This window comes from Polypterus senegalus, chromosome 5, assembly GCF_016835505.1.
Source record: "Polypterus senegalus isolate Bchr_013 chromosome 5, ASM1683550v1, whole genome shotgun sequence".
NCBI classification, from domain to species: Eukaryota; Metazoa; Chordata; class Cladistia; order Polypteriformes; family Polypteridae; genus Polypterus; species Polypterus senegalus.
This window is the reverse complement of record NC_053158.1, coordinates 9137062-9156747: the sequence shown is the minus strand read 5'-3', so window position 1 is coordinate 9156747 and position 19686 is coordinate 9137062. Positions and strand designations below refer to the sequence as shown.

The 19686-nt window shown below is 41.0% G+C and overlaps 1 protein-coding gene across 10 annotated transcripts in view; it reads right to left on the bottom strand.

Annotated features, from left to right (window-relative positions):
• Positions 1-19686, bottom strand: part of LOC120530126 (RNA-binding Raly-like protein) — a 1108526-nt gene that overhangs the window by 86066 nt on the left and 1002774 nt on the right. The gene's annotated exons all lie outside the window — the stretch shown is intronic.

Sequence of the window (19686 nt, the reverse complement as noted above, 5' to 3'; positions counted from 1 at the left end):
CCGCCATGTGGTCCAAGGAATTGCCTGCAGAACTTAGAGACAGGATTGTGTTGAGACAAAGATCTACAGAAGGCTACAAAAACATTTTTGTGGTACTAAAGGTTCCTGTGAACACGGTGACCTCCATAATTCTTTAATGGAAGAAGATTACAACAGCCATGTCTTTTTCAAGAGCTGGTTGACCCGGCCTTACCAAACAATGGTGGGAGAAGAACTTTGTTTAGAAGGTGACTGAGAACCCCAGGTCACCCATGTGTGGAGATGTAAGAAGCTTCCAGAAGATCAGCCATCACTGCCACACTCCATCGATCTGAGCTTAATGACAGAGTGGCCGAATGAAACATGAAAGTTTGTGGAGGTTTTCACCGAGTCTCCTAAAGAATTCACAGACCATGAGAAACAAGATTGTATGGTATAATGAAATGGAGATTAAACTGCTTGGCCTCCAGAAAGGTTCTGCGGAGATGTGAGCAATGTCCAGAAGGACAGCCATCACTGCAACACTCGACCAATCTGAGCATTACGATAGAGTGACAATGACGAAAAGTCTCTTCAAGGACTCTCAGACTATGAGAAACAAGATTGCATGATGTAATTCAGAATCCGTTTGATAAGGTGCCACATGAGAGGTTGGGCATCAATCTGAAAGAAGTGGCAGTTCAGGGTTTGGTGTATAGATGGGTGCAGAATTGGCTCAGACACAGAAAACAGAGGGTGATGGTGCGAGGAACCTCATCAGAATTGGGTGACATTAAGAGTGGTGACCAGCAGGGGTCAGTTCAGGGGCCGCTACTACTTTTAATAGATATAAATGATAGGAATATAAGTAACGAGCTGGTTAAATTTGCAGATGATACCAAGATAGGTGGATTTGCAGATAATTTGGAATTCGTTATATCATTACAGAGGGACTTGGACAGCATACAGGCTTGGACAGATTTGTGGATGTTGAAATTTAATGTCAGTAAATGTAAAGAATTACACATAGGAAGTAAAAATGTGAGGTTTGAATACACAGTGGGCGGTTGGAAAATCGACAGCCCACCTTTTGAGAAGGATTTAGGAGTCGTAGTGGACTCTAAGCTATCGACTTCCTGATTGTGTTCATAAGCCATTAAGATGACTAACAGAATGTCAGGTTATATAGCGCCTTGATGTGTGGAGTACAAGTCACAGGAGGTACAAGTTTTATAACACACTGGTGAGGCCTCATCTGGAGTCCTGGGTGTAGTTGTGGTCTCCAGGCTACAAAAAGGACATAACAGCACAAGAAAAGGTCCAGAGAACAGCGACTAGGCTGATTCAGGGTTACAGGGGATGAGTTATGAGGAAAGATTAAAAGAGCTGAGCCTTTACAATTTAAGCAAAAGAAGATTAAGAGGAGATCTGACTGAAGTGTTTAAAATTATGAAGGGAATTAGTACAGTGGGTCGAGACTTTGAATTTAAAATGAGTTCATCAAGAACACGGGGACACAGTTGGAAACTTATTAAGAGTAAATTTTACACAAACATTAGGAAGTTTTTCTTTCCTTATATAAAGAACAATAGGCACTTGGAATAAGCAACCAAGTAGTGTGGTAGACAGTAAGACTTTAGGGACTTTCAAAACTCGACTTGATGTTTTAATGGAAGAAATTAATGGATAGAACTGGCAAGCTTTGTTGGGCTGAATGGCCTGTTCTCATCTTGATTGTTCTAATGTTCTTCAAATGAAACCGAGATTGAACTGTTTGGTCTCCAGAAAAGCTGTGTTAAATGACAAAAAGTTTTTTCAATGACTCTGAAAAGTCGTGATCCTGCAAGTCATTAGAGTAAAAGGGTCCTTCTTCCTTATCTGGCTTCCTTTCTTAATCTTTAATTTCGTTATGTTACGTTGTTTGATTTCTTACTGATTTTGAACTATGCCATCCTTTGTCTTTGTTCCTGTCTCATGGTTTGCTTCGTCTCTACTCTTTTCTTCCAGTCGTTTTAATGTTTTCTCACCTTTTGGGCAGAATAGTTCCTGCGTCTTGTGTTCCGTTTTAATTGAGGGTGGCACCCCAAAGCTTTGATGGTGTCCCTGTCCCATTTTCATATTATGGTTGAAATTTTGGTGAAACACTAAATCTGTAGTTCATCAGCGGCGTGTTAGTTTAATGTTCTATATACAGTAGGTAAAAACAGATGGCCCTCGGGCTGCTACACAACCAGATTTTGCATGTATCTCTGAAATTGCAACAAAAAACATCAATGTAAATATTGGTAAAAACTTTATTGATTATTCATCCATCCATCCATTATCCAACCTGCTTGATCCTAACACAACATCACGGGGGTCTGCTGGAGCCAATCCCAGCTAACACAGGGCGCAAGGCGGGAAACAAACCCTGGGCAGGGTGCCACACCACCGCAGGGCACACACACACCCACACAACAAGCACACACTAGGGACAATTTAGGATCACCAGATTATAAGTCAGCAGATCTTACCACTACACCATGGAAGCTGTCGTATTGTACTTGTACCTTTTGTGAATGTGTTTATTTGACATTTGGCCATCAGCCTTCACACATTACACAGTTCATGTCTACATTTTATTTATTACTAAAACATGAAAAACGTTTCTGTTTTAACGTTGTGTTTACATAGATTGTTGTAGACACAAAACACACATCAAATTATTTCCCCTTACAATTCTGGGTAACTTACTCCCAGATAATTAATTAAGGCAGGAACTGGGGGAACTTCTTGCCCGTTCTGAGGCGGTGTGTACTGGTATAGCAGATTGCTTGCTGCTTTTCTTTATTGGCACATTTACAAGACAAAAGACGCTGACAGAGAGGTGCGAAGGGATTTAAGGTGGGTCGGATTTACAAGATTTTTCATTGGCTCTGGTAATTCTAGTGTTAAGTGAAAAACAAAAATTCCCGGATAAAAATTAATCAAATTTCAAATTTGTGGGTTTTATGTGAAAGTGCCTGCTATGAACTGAAGTCTAGGCAAAGGTACAATGGGAGTAAGGCCTCCAAAAAAAAAATGGTAGAGAAGCAGGCCAGGATCTTGGCTCTGTTGCCCAGAAGAGGATCACCTTAACTCAGCTTGGTCCCAAATACTACCAGTAGGCTTCAGCCAAAGCAGGCCCAAGAAATGGAGAGAGCTGGAAAACAAAATTTACAGTGCCTTGCAAAAGTATTCAAATACAAATACAGGTTAGGTGGACTGTGAGGAAGAATATCAGCTCAGTTTGTATTGAATGTCTGTGGAGTTGCTGCATGTCTCTACTCAGCGTCTTGTGCTCTGCTCTCTTACCTTTAAATCCTATCACTAGCAATGTTGTATTTTGTTGTTTAACAATAAGTAATGTTAAATAGTTTCATACTCGTAATTTTCTATAGGTGCTAACCAAATCTGCATCTGTATAGGTATTTCTTAATCTTCTTCTTTCGGCAGCTCCTGCTAGGGGTCACCACAGCAGATCATCTTCTTCCATATCTTCCAGTCCTCGTCATCTTGTTCGGTCACACCCATCACCTGCATGTCTCCTCTCACCACATCCATAAACCTTCTCTTAGGCCTTTCTCTTTTCCTCTTCCCTGGCAGCTCTATCCTTAACATCCTTATCTCAATATACTCATCATCTCTCCTCGCCACATGTCCAAACCTACGCCATTTCACCTCTCTGACTTTGTCTTCCAACTGTCCAACCTGAGCTGACCCTCTAATGTCCTCATTTCTAATCCTATTATTATCGTCACACCCAATGCAAATTTAACATCTTTAACTCTGCCACCTCCAACCCATATACTCTATATACTCGTGTTTAATTTGTATAACTCGGGGTTTGATTTTACTGTATAATTTCTGGTATTTTATAATGTCGGTTGTATAAGTTGAATGCAGAAAACTCATGCTATTGGTCCAAGAGAGTATGATATGCTAACACCCACCTGAGAGAGTAACCACAGAGCACACTGCCTTTTTTTTCTCCGTATTGTGACCACATGGTACTACCCAAACTATTCCGAACCCATGTTTGCACTGTTTTGTGTTTTTTATGTCTCACACCCTCATACACCTTTATCGTAAGAGCATCCCTTATCTACGATGGAGCGTTCGCTCAGAAGAGAATATGAAGCTGGCTTTAAATTAAAAGTCGTTGAAGGGGCGAAAAAAATTGGTAACTGCTGCTGCAACAAAATTCGATGTGTCTGAGAAACTGGTGCGAGACTGGAGGAGGAAAGAAGATGTAAAAAAGAAAAAAATTAAGTGTCGTATTTTTGAGCGGGCGTATATGTCGGGGTCTGATTTTATGATCGATTTTTTCGTGTTTCAAGACCCGACTTTTAGCGCAAGTATATACAGTAGACACTTATGAATATACCCATAAAATATTCCTACAGCTGGTCACTAGTGTTATGTGAATTTGATTTGACTTATGACCTGTTTTTGTTAATGGAGTTTCTTGGAGTTTAAAGATGGGCTCTGTGAGCAGGAAAGCTGATAATACATTTGCTAGCTAAGGGTCACCAAGAACTCACACATACCTGACCTGACACTTATTTTGTACAAACTAAGCAGTTTGGGATTGATTTATGACATTACTAAGAGAAGTGGGGGTCAGGAGGGGGGGGGGTGGTTTTCAAGCTACACAGAGGGCACGTGGAGTTAATTGGGGATTCAGGACTCTCACGTTAAAGTTTTAGATCAGCATAAATGCTAATTAAGACCTCCGTCTGTTAAATTAAAAATCAGTTGCTTATTATTCTTCCATAATTGGCACTGATGAATTGGACCCTGCTAACTGTGTGTGTGTCTGTTCACCCAGGTGTCCTTCTCTGGGAGTTTGCCTTCCTTGTGCCTGACGTTTGCTGGGATACACTCCCATGACCCTGCCCTGGAAAAACAGGTTTAGAAAATGGATGGATGTTGGCTTGAAAATGTCTCAGAAGAATGAACTAAAGCAAAAGCTCAACTGGAAAGAAACTGATAAGTTTCACAAAGTTAATTAAATTGAACATTAAATCGGACAAACATGTAGTTTACAATAATCCAGGAACAACAACAGACGGCAACAGGTTTAATGTATTTCAGCAACTAGGCCCTATTATAGCAGCTCAAAAGACATTTTTTTACAAAATACATACAGTGCATTCTGTTTCCATTCTGGATTAATGCAGATTAACGTGTTGTTGCTCATTTGCAGCAGTAATTAATTCAAAATAAACAATTATGAACAAGCAAGGTTTGCACATTTTCTTTGCTGTAGAGTATGCAGATTTCCCTTTTATGAAAAAGGAGATTTATTGCATCTTTTTGCGTAAGCTTTTCAACATTTTGACCTTTTTAATTTAATTTTAACCTGGTGAGAACCATCAGAGAAATGAGACGCTCCGGAATAATACATCAGTTGAGGTTTCTGAATTTTATGTGCTCTATTCCTGCTGTTGTCACATACAAGAAAGAAAGGCACTATATAACAGACAGAAAAACAGACAGATAGATAGATAGATAGATAGATAGATAGATAGATAGATAGATAGATAGATAGATAGATAGATATTCATTTTGGCATAGTAGGCAGGATTAGATAGATAGATAGATAGTGTGGCAGGCGGCTGGAAGGACAGAGAGAGGAACTATACCTCCCCCGGATCACGAGAGGGCAGCCTCCCTGGATAGTATGGGGGCCACGGGAACCAAGCTTGGAAGCTCATCTCTATTGGGGCCCGTGGCCATCTCCAGGGGGAACCCGGAGGGGGTCCGAGAGCCCTGGATACCAGCACTTCCGCCACACCAGGAAGTGCTGGTGGAAGTAATTCCTGGGTCATCCGGAGTGCTTCCTGGTGGGTGATCATGCGGCACTTCTGCCACACCAGGAAGTGCCACCGGAAGTTCATCGGAGAGCACCTAGAGCACGTCCGGGTGGGAATAAAAGGGGAACGCCTTCCTACGATCAGGGTGCCAGAGTCGGGAGGAGGAGGACGAAGCTGCCCTGAGAGGATTGGAGGAAAAGAAGAGTGTGGTGTTTTGGGTTCTTTATTTGTTGTGGGACTGTGTAGGGCCAGTGGGGCACAGGAAAGACATGTCCCACGGCTGAGGAAAATAAATTCTTCTGTTTCTTTTTATACGTGCCTCTACACAAAGCTGTTCAGTAAACTAAATGAAATAATTTAATATGCATAGGCAAGCAATTATTAAAAGTGTTTTTATTAGAAATTATTCACAGAGTTGTTTCTGCCTTCTGGGAAAAAAGAAATATGATTAATATACAGTGAATTCTGATTAAAATTGTAATCATTCAATTAATCATGGTTATATTTTTAATTGAACAGTAGCCCTTATAATATAATAATCTATATATATAATTCACTAAGACAAGACACCCATGGAAAGGCAAGACAACCGTGAAAAGCACACCGGAAGGGGCGTGGATTCACTCAGCCGGCGACAAGTGAGACACCAGTGGCGCACGCATGGAGAAGCCACGCCCACCAACTCCAAGACCATTGGATACGACAACAACTCGCAGGGCCACGCCCACCAACTCGGACGCGAGGACACAGAAAAAATGGCGTCATTTATATTCGTCTGTCGTAGAGGCCACATGCAGAGCAGGTCAGGTTAATGTCATGTGCATGTCATGCACCTCCGAGCCACGTTGAAAGTTCATAGAGACATGTTTCTCGTGGAGGTGAATCGCCATATGCAGCGTGTGAAACGGCTTGTGAGGGGTATGCCATGGGATCCTTAAAACAATCCTTTACAACTGAGGTTAAAGCACAATGAAGTAAGCAGTCTTTAAAAACCGAGTTTTCGGTTACGACACACGACCGCGTGCACCATAGCAAACTGTTTTACACGCTACATACAGCTATTCACATCCGTGACAAACATGTGTCTTCTTCACTCACGGACAATTATATGTTGCTCTCTCCAGAGTTCCATCTTTTCATTCACTTTCTGTTGTATCCTCAAACCCTCCCTTTTTAGACAACTGTGTCTTTCCAGAAGTGTTCAACCATCAATAAATAATTATGCGGCGTGTATTATGCCGCAGGTTCACTATTGTGTTGTATTTTGCTCTCTCCAGAGTTCCATCTTTTCTTTCACTTACTGTTGTATTCTCACACCAACCCGTTTTAGACAACCGTGTCTTTCCAGAAGTGTTTAGCATTCAATAAATAATTATGCATGACATTGAGCGTGTGTCTACCTGGGCAAGAGAGGCGTGGGTAAGCCGTTGAACCCCATTTGGGCTGCAAACCGTGGAATTCCCACTAAGTGCGACTCATACGCTCCCACTGGTTGCGTCCCTACCCTTTGTGCACACCCACCTCCCACCTCGCTACTACTGTGGTCGGGTGTCTTGGTGGATTATATATAGAAAAGCAGCCAATGACTCAAGTGACGAGTTGGAGGTGGGCACATGAGCGGGCAGTACATACTGAACAAGAATTCAGCAGACTTGCATAACGGAGGGAGCTGAATGGACATCCTTCTCCTCTCCTCCCATTCCACACTCCGTGCCGTGCACCCCCATCCCTCCGTCTGGCAAGTATTCAGTCATGGACGATTGTGTGTTGGTTCATTCCGTGCATTGTTACAATGTTGCTTTTCTTGCTGATTTATTACATTACCGATTTTTCAAATGTTCATTTTCTCCCTGTGCTTAAAAATCATTAAAAAAACGGCCTGATTAGATAGATAGATAGATAGATAGATAGATAGATAGATAGATAGATAGATACTTTATTAATCCCAAGTGGAAACTCACATAATCCAGCAGCAGTATACTGATACAAAGAAACAATATTAAATTAAATAGTAATAAAAATGAAAAGAATTAAAATAAAATTAATGTTCGCATTTACTCCCCTGGGTGGAATTGAAGAGTCGCATAGTGTGGGGGAGGAACGATCTCCTCAGTCTGTCAGTGGAGCAGGACAGTGACAAAAGTCTGTCACTGAAGCTACTCCTCTGCCTGGAGATGACACTGTTCAGTGGATGCAGTGGATTCTCCATGATTGACAGGAGTTTGCTTAATGCCCGTCGCTCTGCCACAGATGTTAAACTGTCCAACTTTAATCCTACAATGGAGCCTGCCTTCTTAACAAGTTTGTCCAGGCGTGAGGCGTCCTTCATCTTTATGCTGCCACCCCAGCACACCACCGCGTAGAAGAGGGCACTCGCCACAACTGTCTGGTAGAACATCTGCAGCATCTTACTGCAGATGTTGAAGGATGCCAACCTTCTCAGAAAGTATAGTCTGCTCTGACCTTTCTTACATAGAGCATCAGTATTGGCAGTCCAGTCCAATTTGTCATCCAGCTGCACTCCCAGATATTTAAAGGTCTGCATCCTCTGCACAGTCACCTCTGATGATCACAGGGTCCATGAGGGGCCTAGGCCTCCTAAAATCCACCACCAGTTCCTTGGTCTTGCTGGTGTTAAGGTGTAAGTGGTTTGAGTCGCACCATTTAACAAAGTCTTTGATTAACTTTCTGTACTCCTCCTCCTGCCCACTCTGATGCAGCCCACAATAGCAGTGTCATCAGCGAACTTTTGCACGTGGCAGGACTCCGAGTCATATTGGAAGTCTGATGTATATAGACTGAACAGGACCGGAGAAAGTACAGTCCCCTGCGCGCCCCTGTATTGCTGAACACAATGTCAGACCTGCAGTTCCCAAGACGCACATATTGAGGTCTGTCTGTAAGATAGTCCACAATCCATGCCACCAGGTGTGAGTCTACTCCCATCTCAGTCAGCTTGTCTCTAAGGAGCAGAGGTTGGATGGTGTTGAAGGCACTAGAGAAGTCCAAAAACACCAATAGCACCACTGCCTCTGTCCAGGTGGGAGAGGGATCGGTGTAGCATATAGATAATGGCATCCTTCGCTCCCACCTTCTCCTGGTATGCGAATTGCAGAAGGTCGAGGGCGTGACGGACCTGTGGCCTCAGGTGATGAAGCAGCAGCCGCTCCATGGTCTTCATCAGATGTGACGTCAGAGCAACAGGCCAGAAGTCATTCAGCTCACTAGGATGTGATACCTTTGGGACAGGGGTGATACAAGATGTTTTCCAAAGCCTTGGGACTCTCCCCTGTTCCAGGCTCAGGTTGAAGATGCGCTGTAGAGGACTCCCCAGTTCCAACGCACATGCCTTCAGCAGTCGTGGCGATACACCATCTGGACCCGCTGCTTTGCTGGCACGAAGTCTTTTCAGCTCTCTTCTCACCTGCGCTGCTGTAATTGTGGGTGGGGATGTCTCACCTATGCTGGTATCAGCAGAAGGATGGTTGGAGGATGCAGTATTCCGAGGTGAGAGTGGGTTAGTGTGATCAAACCTATTAAAGAAGTTGTTCATTTATGCGGCGTATGGTATGCCGCGGGTTGGCTAGTAATAATAATAATAATAATAATAATAATGTGTACACTGTGAGGTCATTTTGTCTCTGTGTATATTGTTGAGAAGTTTCAATTTTGAACATTAGTTGGAAATTTTCACTTATAAGCAGAAACTCAAACACAAACATGGCTGTAGCTGCCTTCAAGGAAAATTAGATAAATGAAATTTCAATGAAAATTTGAGGAAGGGTTAAAAAGAGAAGGCTTAGGGAAGAGACCACCATAGGGGAGGTGCAACTCATTGAGAAGCATCAAGAAAAACAGAAAGGTTTGCATGTGGCGTTTATTGAATTTGAATTGAAGGCTTATGATAGAGTGTCACGTCAAGGGTACTGTTTTGCAGTTTCTAGTTTGAAAGAAGTTCCCCATTAATGTCATTAGGCTGGCATCTCGAGAGCTGAAAATGAATGGCTGCATTAAGACTGAAAATTGTTAAGCTGCTGAGCTGAAAACAGCAGTTTTCATTAGGAATTGGGATACATTTCTCAAGAGCAACAGGATAACAAAAAGACAATCTGCAGATTAAACGATTGCATCCCAGATTGGAGAAAAATTGATGTGTGGAATCCAACGTGTTCTTGTATGCCTGCACGTCTTACTGTTTTATGTACAGTGGATTCAGATGGTCTTCGGACCACCTTCATGTTTTCACATTTTGCTGTGTTGCAGCCTTTGGCTAACATCATTCAAATTCATTTTTCCTTCATCAAGCAACACTCAATACCCCGAAAAGACTAACCAAAAACTAAACTGTAGAAATTTTTGAAAATGTATTAAATATAAAAATCTGCAACATCTCATTGACACAAGCATTCAGACCCATTACTCAATACCTAGTTGAAGGCCCCTTTGGCAGAGATTCCAACATGGAGTCGTCTTGGGTCTAAGGTGACAACCTTAATACACCCGGATTTCCTGCTATTCTTCTCTGCAGATCTTTTCAAGCTCTGTCAAATTGGACAGAGACCATCGGTAGACAACTGTTTTCAGGTCTGTCCAGAGATCTTCAACTGGGTTTACTACACCATGTTCACAGAGCTCAGGTTGGATAGAGACCATCGATGGAGTTTACTAGAGTATGTTCACAGAGCTCAGGCTGGATGGAGAACATCGATTGACAGCTATTTTCAGGTGTGTCCAGAGATCTTCAACTGGGTTCACTAAAAGATGTTCACAGAGCTGCCCCTAAGAATCTTCTGTGTTGTCTTTGTACTTTTTGTGCTGTGAGGGGATCAACCTTCAGTCCAATCTGAGATCCAGACCACTCAGCAGCAGGTTTTCATTAACAATATCTCTCTATTTTGCTCCATTCAGCTTTCCCTCCACAACTGTCTTGTCCCCTATTCCCAACCCAAGTTGTGTTCTACAACTCCAAAGCGTGATGCTGCCACCAGCATGCTTCACTGCTGAAATGACATGGCATAGGTGATGAGACGTGCCTGGTTCCTTCAAGACATGATGCTAATCTTGGTTTCATTAGACCAGAGAATCTTGTTTTTCACAAGTCTGAGTCAATTAGGTGCCATTATGCAAACTCCAAGTTGGCTTCCATGTATCTTCTACTGAGTAGAGGCTTATGTCTTGTCTCTGTGTCATAAAGTCTGGATCTGTGAGGTGTTGCAGTGATGTCTATCGTTTTGGAAGTTTGTCCTTCTTTTTCACAGATTCTCTGGGGCTTAGGCAACTTTCCATTGGGTTCTTGGCTCTCTCTTTTACCAAGAAACTTCATTCTCAATCAGATATCCCTCCATCCTGAGTAGTCTCTCACTCCATGCTGCAGAAGTTCAACCTCATAACACAATGCTACCAACACCATGTTTTTCCATTGGAAAGGTATTGAGCAAGTGGTGCCTGGTTTCCTCCAGTTGTAACGCTAAGAATGGAGGACAAACATTTCGATTTTGGGCTCATCATACCGGAGAGTCTTGTTTCTTATAGTCTGAGAGTCCTTTAGCAGACTCTGTGAGAATTTCCATCTTTTTTCAAGTGTCATTTGGCCACTCTGCCATAAAGCTCAGATTGGTGGAGTGTTGCAGTGTTAGTGGTCCTTCTGGACATCAGCACACATCTTTTCTGAAGCTTAGCCAGAGTGACCATCAGGTTCTTAGTTTCCTCCTTAAAAAGGTCTTCCTCAAATGATTGCTCAGTTAGGCAAGGCACCCAGCTTTAGAAGGAGTCGTGATTGCTTTGAATTTCTCCCATTTAAGAATTATGGAGGCCACTGTGCTCTTAGGAACCTTCAATAATGTGGGATTTTCTTTTATTTTGTAGTCTTCCACAAATCTGTACCTCAACACAATCCTGTCCCTTAGCTCTGCAGGTAATACCTTTGACCGCATGGCTTGGTTTTTGGTCCACTGTGGGACCTTTTATAGACTGGTGTGTGCCTTTCCTAATCAATCCAATCAATTGAATTGACCACAGGTGGACTCCAAACAAGGGGTAGAAACATCTCAGAAATGGTCAACAGGATGGGATGCACCTCAGACAGATTTCAGGCGTCATAGCCAAGGGTCTTAAATGTTGTGTCAATGAGATATTTCACCTTTATTTTCTTTAGCATATATGCCAAAAAATTATAAAATTGTGTTTTCAATTTGTCATTCTGGGGTATTAAGTGTTGTTTGATGAGGGAAAAAATGTAAACAATTTTAGCACAAAGTTGTAATCTAACAAAATATGAAAAAAGTGAAGGGAACTGTAGACTTCATGAAGGCACTGTACATTATTCTGTAAGGCCTACTCTAAATAAATATTTTTTTTTATTGAATTTAGAAAAAAATTGCATTCATTGACTTTTGGAAATGATTGACTATTTGATTTCATGTCACGCATAACTTTAAAGGAATTTAAATTAATTTGTGTGTGAAATAAAAGATTGACGGCCTCATTTATAACCACCTGTCAAGGTGCAATGTTTCCACCCCACATAAATCAGGGCAAATTTCAGTTCCTATTTATTGTTTGTAATGAAATGTAAGCAGTCCCGTAAACAAGCGAAGAATTAGTTGATAAATATACGTGCAATTATTCTGGGACACATTCAAACAGTGATTTATTGAATAAACTTATTTCAATTAGGCGTACAAATTCTATGTAAATGAACTGAATGAAACTGAACAATGTAAGTAAAACGTAACTCACTCTGGTAAATGTAATACTGTTGCGGAGCTCATTTATTTTTGGAATTCTTTATGTTATTATGTACATATTGCTGCGAGCAGAAACATGGAACCATTGATGACGGTTCAAATAAACAACAGGCATTTTTACTAAAAAATAATTAAAGATAGCAGCAGATACCAGCAAGTCTGAAGACTCTTCCTTTATTTTCCTGTTATAAATTCCTTAAATGGACAACACATTTGCACGGGAAAGGTGGTATATACATAAAATGTATTATTATTATTATTAAAAGTAAGCCAGAAGAACCCAGCAAGAATTACTTAAATGGACTACAAATACCAGCATTCGTGCCACTACTTTGCCATTGGGGAACTTTAAGTGTACTGTGGAGAATTGCTGGGGGAAATAAGGTATGAAACAGATTTTAAAAGTGAGCCAGAAGAAGCCAAAAGGATGACAATCCTCAGTGTCTGTTGGTTTCACCTTCAATCAGATTACCTAAATGGAATACAAATACCAGCAGGCCTGGCACCACTTTGCTACTGGGCAGCTTTGGGTGTGCTGTCGGGGATTGCTTAGGGAAATAAGGTGTGACACAGAATTTAAAAGTGAGACAGAAGAAGCCAACAAGATGAGAATTTTCAGTGACTGTTGTTTTCACCTTTAATCAGATTACTTAAATGGACTACAAATACCAGTAGTCCTGGCACAACTTTGCTATTGGGGAACTTTGGTTTTACCGTGGAGGGTTGCTGGAGGAAATAAGGTATAGCACAGACTTTAAAAGTGAGCAAGGATGACAGTCCTTGGTGTCTGTTGGTTTCACCTTCAATCAGATTACTTTAAGGAAGTACAAATACCAGCATTCATGGCACTACTTTGCCATTGGGGAATTTTGAGTGTATTGCGGAGGATTGCTGGGGGAAATAAGGTATGTCACAGAATTTAAAAGTGAGCCAGATGAAATCAACAAGGTGAGAATTTTCAGTGACTGTTGTTTTCACCTTCAATCAAATTACTTTAATGGACTACAAATAGCAGTAGTCCTGGCACTACTTTGCTATTGGGGAACCTTGGTTTTACCATGGAGGGTTGCTGGGGGAAATAAGGTATAGTGTAGAATTAAAAGTGAGCAAGGATGAGAGTCCTAAATGTCTGTTGGTTTCATCTTTAATTGGATTACTTAAATGGACTACAAATACCAGTAGTCCTAACACTGCTTTGCCATTAGGGTGCTTCAGGTATGCTGTGGGGGTTGCTGGGGGAAATATGGTTTGGCACAGAATTTAAAAGTGAGCCAGAAAAAGCCAGCAGGATGACAATCATTAGTGTCTGTTGATTTCACTTTCATTCAGATTACAAATACCACCGTGGATTGCAGTTTTTTAGGATTTACGTTCTTGTCTTGTATGCTTGCTCGTGTGATTTTGTGTTGTTTGTAGATGCCTTTATCGGGGAAGCAGCCCTAAACGTCAAATTCTCACATAACAATTGGAACTTGGTAGGACAATACTTTTCAGAACATTCAGGAAGCTCTTCACTTGGTTATCACTGTTTGCATCTGTGGAACCTCACTGTTTGTAAACTGTTTGACTGTTTTGCGCTTAGTGTTTTGTCGAGTTTTGTTTTGTTCAGTGTTAGATAAATAATTATCTTCATTGGGAAAACTGGTTGGGATTTACATGCCTGTTGTTTATTAATTTATATTTGCCCTCTTTATTTGTTTAATATATTCTTTACATCCAATCATTTGTTCTGCTATGTTACATGTCTCTGTTTGTGCGTCACCAGATCAAGGCTTTGTGTATTCCTGAGGTCCCTGAAATAAACTAAACTAAACAATATTTAGGATGGTCTGAATCTGAGCTTCTTCTAGACACTACACTGTTGTTATAGACTATTGGAAATGACTCACAAAATGGCAATTATGAGGCAGATAGCTATGCTCTGTTCCCCATTATTTGAGCACTTACCAGTATTGACAACCAGGATCACACATTTGAGTATCACTAAGATCAGTTTATCCTATTTATCCTTTTTCTTTGAAATAAAAAACTGAAATCTAACATGGAACCAAGTGTTCTGATGCTTTGTTGTGACACTTAAAATTTGGTTCACGTGCGTCCTATTCGATTGATCATTGTTGAGATGTTTCTACAACTTATTTGTAGTCCTGATAGATGTCTGCTTTGACTTTAACGATTCACCACCATATGCTCCTTGGCCACTCTCTCTGACCTTGGCATCACTAGGACTGCCCTCTTGGGCAGACCCTACTATGTGTCCGGGTGTGGAGAGATGTCAAGGGTGCATTAGGCCAGCATAGGGGTACCCCAAGGATCGGTGCTAGGCCATCTTCTCTTATTTATATACACATCCTCACTAGGCCCTTTCATCGAATTCTATGTTTTTTTTCTGTAAGTGCTATGCTGATGACACACAGCTTTAAATGTCATTACTTCCACGGAACAACATGGTATGTTCTAGAATCTCTTCATGTCTCTCTTATATTACAACCTAGATGAAGGAACACCATCTCCAACACAACCTGGAAAAGACAGACCTCCTTGTATTCCCAGCTCGTTCATCTTTTTAGCACCTCATCTCTGCTCAGCTTGACATATTATCGCTAACACCCTCCAAGTCTGTACAGAACCTTGGGGTGGTGATCGATGACCAATTGTCCTTCATTGACCATGTTTCTACAGTCTTTCTATACAAGATCTGCAAGATCAGATCATATCTGACAGAATATGAATCACAACTCCTAGTCCAGAGTTTGGTCTAGACTACTGCAATGCTCTGTTGGCAAGAGTACTGTCATTTGTCACCCAGTTCCTGCATTTTGAATCATCAACCAGCCAAGGCTGACATATCTCACTCCTCTTTACAAATCATTGCATTGACTGCCTGTAGCAGCACACATTAAGCTCAATTCTGTGATGCTTGTCTACAGAGTAGTCAGCGGGTCAGCACTTTATATATATGGCGACACCTCTGAGGCCATGTGGTCCTTCTCAACCGCTTAGATCTTCTGATGAATGGTGTCTAGTGAAATCACCTCCATGGGGTATAAAATCTCAGTCTGGACTCTTTTTTTTATGTAGCACCTGGCTGGTGGAACAATTCGAAATTCAGACTCCCTCAATGTGTTTAACACTACTGTAGAATTACCAGAGTCTATGAAAAAACTCGTAGATCTGGCCCATCTGAGTAAGCAAATCTTACCGCTATACCACAAGCTGTTGTATTGTTTTTGAACCTTTTATGAAAGTGTTTATTTGATCTTTGGACTTCAGACTTCACGCATTCTATAGTTTATGCCTACATTTTGTAACATTTATTACTAAAATATGAAAAAGTTTCTGTTTTAACAATGTGTTTACACAGATTACTGTAGAAACGGAACACACATGAAATGCATGTGTTCCAAATAACAATCTATTATTTCCACTCTAAAACACCACTTCACTCCCAGATAATCAATCAAGGCATGAGCTGGGAGAAGTTCGTGCACGTTCTAAGTGGGGGGATGGAATAGTCGACTGCATGCAGCTTGTCTTTATCAGCACATTTAGAAGACAAAAGACGCTGGCGGAGAGGTGCGAACGGTTTTAAGGTGGGCCGGATCTATGAGTTTTTTTCGTAGACTCTGGTAATTGTAGTGTTAAGAAACATTTGAAGACTCTCTTGATTCATGTATTTCTGTCTAACTGATATGATATTGTGTTCTAGGAATTTGTATTTTGTTCTGAGCTCTTCACTTGTCATGGTCCATTTTGTAACCTTGTGTTGTAACTCTTGTTCCCAAACAGTTCCCCCAGACTGATATTTACTCGATTACGTTGACCTCCTTTGTTCGTTTTGGATAAAAGCATCTGCTAAGCAAATAAATGTACAGCAAATGAGTCCAAGTGTTTACCTGGAGTACTAGCACTGGGTACAAATGCTCCCCAGGGGAGGCAAATGTTTCACCATGACAATGTAAGGTATAAAGAGATATCCCCATCCCTGAATGAAGCCCTCATAACCCATTGTTGCAAAAATAAGGTATCTTATTATATAAAGGTAGATACTGTATAGTGAAGGAAATAACACAAGGAACATGCAGAATCTAAAAATCACTACAGGCTCACTAAGCCAAACTGGACAATCTTAAACTGGAAGACTGGGCATCTAACACATCTTGCCATTCAAATATGAGGTAAGACAAAAAAGGATTCTCACTATGGCACATGGTTGAACAATGGTGCAATCCTGCAGTGGAGCATTCATGTTCATTTGACCTTGGCTTCAACTACACAAACGTCAGAGCGCTGCATTTTGTGTGTTTGAACTACCCATAAGCCATTGTGTACGTGTTTTTAGATAGCATTTGATAAGATGCCACATGACAGGTTGGGCATCAAAGTAAAAGAAGTGTAGGTGGGTGTAGAATTGGCTCAGGCACAGGAAGCAGAGGGTGATGGTACGAGGAACCTTATCAGAACTGGGTGATGTTAAGAAAGACGTCCAGCAGGGGTCAGTGTTGGGGCTGCTGCTATTTTTAATATAACTGGAACTGAAAAAAATTGTTTTAATAATTTTTACTTAATGAAACTTTAGTTTCCTTCAAAGTACTCTCCATGTGAATGAATGCAATTGTCCCAATGGTTTTCCCACGGGTGGAAGCATTTTTGGAATTGCAGAAGAAGAACGGTGTCCAAGGCCTGCAGAGATTTTTTCTTTGACTTCCTCCACGGTACAGAAATGCTTTCCTTTGAGTTCTTTTATCATATACGGGAACAAGAAAAAGTCACACGGAACAAAGATCAGGCGAGTAGGAAAGGAGGCAAGAACTCCAAGACACAGAAGTCGATTCAGAAATCTCTTAAATAATCTGACAATGATTGTCATAATTGCATTGCGAACGTTTTGAAGATTTTCGTCTTTCCTACTTGTGGAAGGTCAGCCAGACCTCGGTTGGTCTTCAAGTGATATTTCCCCTCGTTTGAAACACGAAAACCACTCGACGACCTGTGCTTTTCTTAAAGCTTCCTCTTTGAAAAGCAGTTTCAAGAGTCACTACAGTTTCAGCAACTGTTTTCCCTAAGAGAAAACAAAATCTGACGCAGACTTCCTTTATGATCACCCATCACAAAAATCACAGAACACGTTTAATAAGTACCAAGAAAAACCAACATGGAATGCCATACGAACAATACAGAACCACGCCACTTGGCAGACCGCCACAGAATACTGCAAGTATGGTACACCCAGTGGCGTAGCGAGGGGGGTGCCGAGGGGGCCATGGCCCCGGGCGGCGTATCAAAAGGGCGGCAATCACCATGATATTTAAATTTAAAAAAATATAGGTATATTTGAAACTGCAAATCGCGCCCGCTGATTCAAGCCAAGCAGACAGCGCGGGTGCGGAAAGGGTGGCAGGTGAAGCAGGTGGTGCAATAGAAATTTTCTCAGACGTTTTTACAGCACATTGTAGAGTCAATCTACGACAGTATCTAGTGATGATAAAACCTACCTAAGTGAATTTTCAATAGACAGAGTATCTGCTGAAATTCGAGAAAGATTCAAACAGTTGCAAAATCTAGCGCAAAAATATGATTTTTTAAGACCTGAAGTGATATTGAGCAGGGACGAGCTTAACTTAGACCAAGCTCCTCAAGACATTAATAAAGAAGAATTTCTACTTGAGCGCGTATGTCTACAAGCTTTTGTAGCTGCAACAGACCCAGACTGTAAAAAAGAACTCATTAGGTCCGGCTCTCTGAGTTTATTAAAATATATTATTGAGTCCAAACTTGAAGATGGTTTACCAAACATTGTCATAATGTTGAGAATTTTTTTAACATCTGCCATCAGTAATGCTAGTTGCGAGAGAAGCTTCTCTAAACTCAAATTAATCAAAAATTATCTCAGATCAACTATGTCCACGTTAAGGCTAACAAATTTAGCTATTCTGGCAATTGAACATGACATACATATTGATATTGACAATTGTATAAAAGATTTTGCTATTAAAAAATGCGAAAAGTAAATTTTAATCAATAAAAAATTTAATGCAGCTTTTTATTTTGTCTATTTTTTTTAAGAATAACTAAATAGAGGGGCGGCAAATTTCCGGTCGGCCCCAGGCGACGAAAGCCCACGCTACGCCACTGGGTACACCTAGCGGCGAAATTTGCAAATAAGTTATTTTTTGGGTACCTTCTTGTATAAATGATTTTAACAGGAATATACAGTAAGTAACAAGCTGGTTAAGTTTGCAGATGATACCTAGATAGGTGGATTAGCAGATAATTTGGACTCCATTGAATCATCACAGAGGGACTTTGGGCAGATTTGTGGCAGATGAAATTTGATGTCAATAAATGTAAAGTATTAAACGTAGGAAGTAAAAATGTTAGGTGTGAATACACAATGGATGGTAAGAAAATTGAGAGTACACCTTATGAGAAGGATTTAGGAGTCGTATTGGACTTAATGCTATCAACTGCCAGACGTTGTTCAGAAGCCATGAAAAAGGCTAATAGTATGTCAGGTTATATAGTACCCTGATGTATGGAGTACAAGTCACAGGAGGTTATAGTGATGGTTTATAACTCACTGGTGAGGCCTCATCTGGAGTCCTGTGTGCAGTTTTGGTCTCCAGGCTACAAAAAGGACATAACAGCACAAGAAAATGTCCAGAGAAGAGCAAGTAGGGTGACTCCAGGGCTACAGGGGATGAGTTATGAGGAAAGATTAAAAGAGCTGAACCTTTACATTTTAAGCAAAAGAAGATTAAGAGATGACCTGACTGAAGTGTTTAAAATTATGAAGGGAGTTAGTCCAGTGGATCGAGACGGTGACTTTAAAATGATTTCATCAAGAATACAGGGTCACAGTTGGTAACTTGTTAAGGGTAAATTTCGCACAAACATTAGGAAGTTTTTCTTCACAAAGAGAACCACAGACACATAGAATAAGATACCAAGTAGTGTGGTGGGGCAGTAGGACTTTAGGGACCATCAAAACTCAACTTGATGGTATTTTAGAACAATTAAGGGAATAAGACAGGCGAGCTTTGTTGGACTGAATGGCCTGTTCTTGACTGGATTGTTCTAATGTTCTAATTTATCCAGCTCTAATGGTCCCTTGCACGCCTCTTGAATGAGTGGGAGTGTGTAGT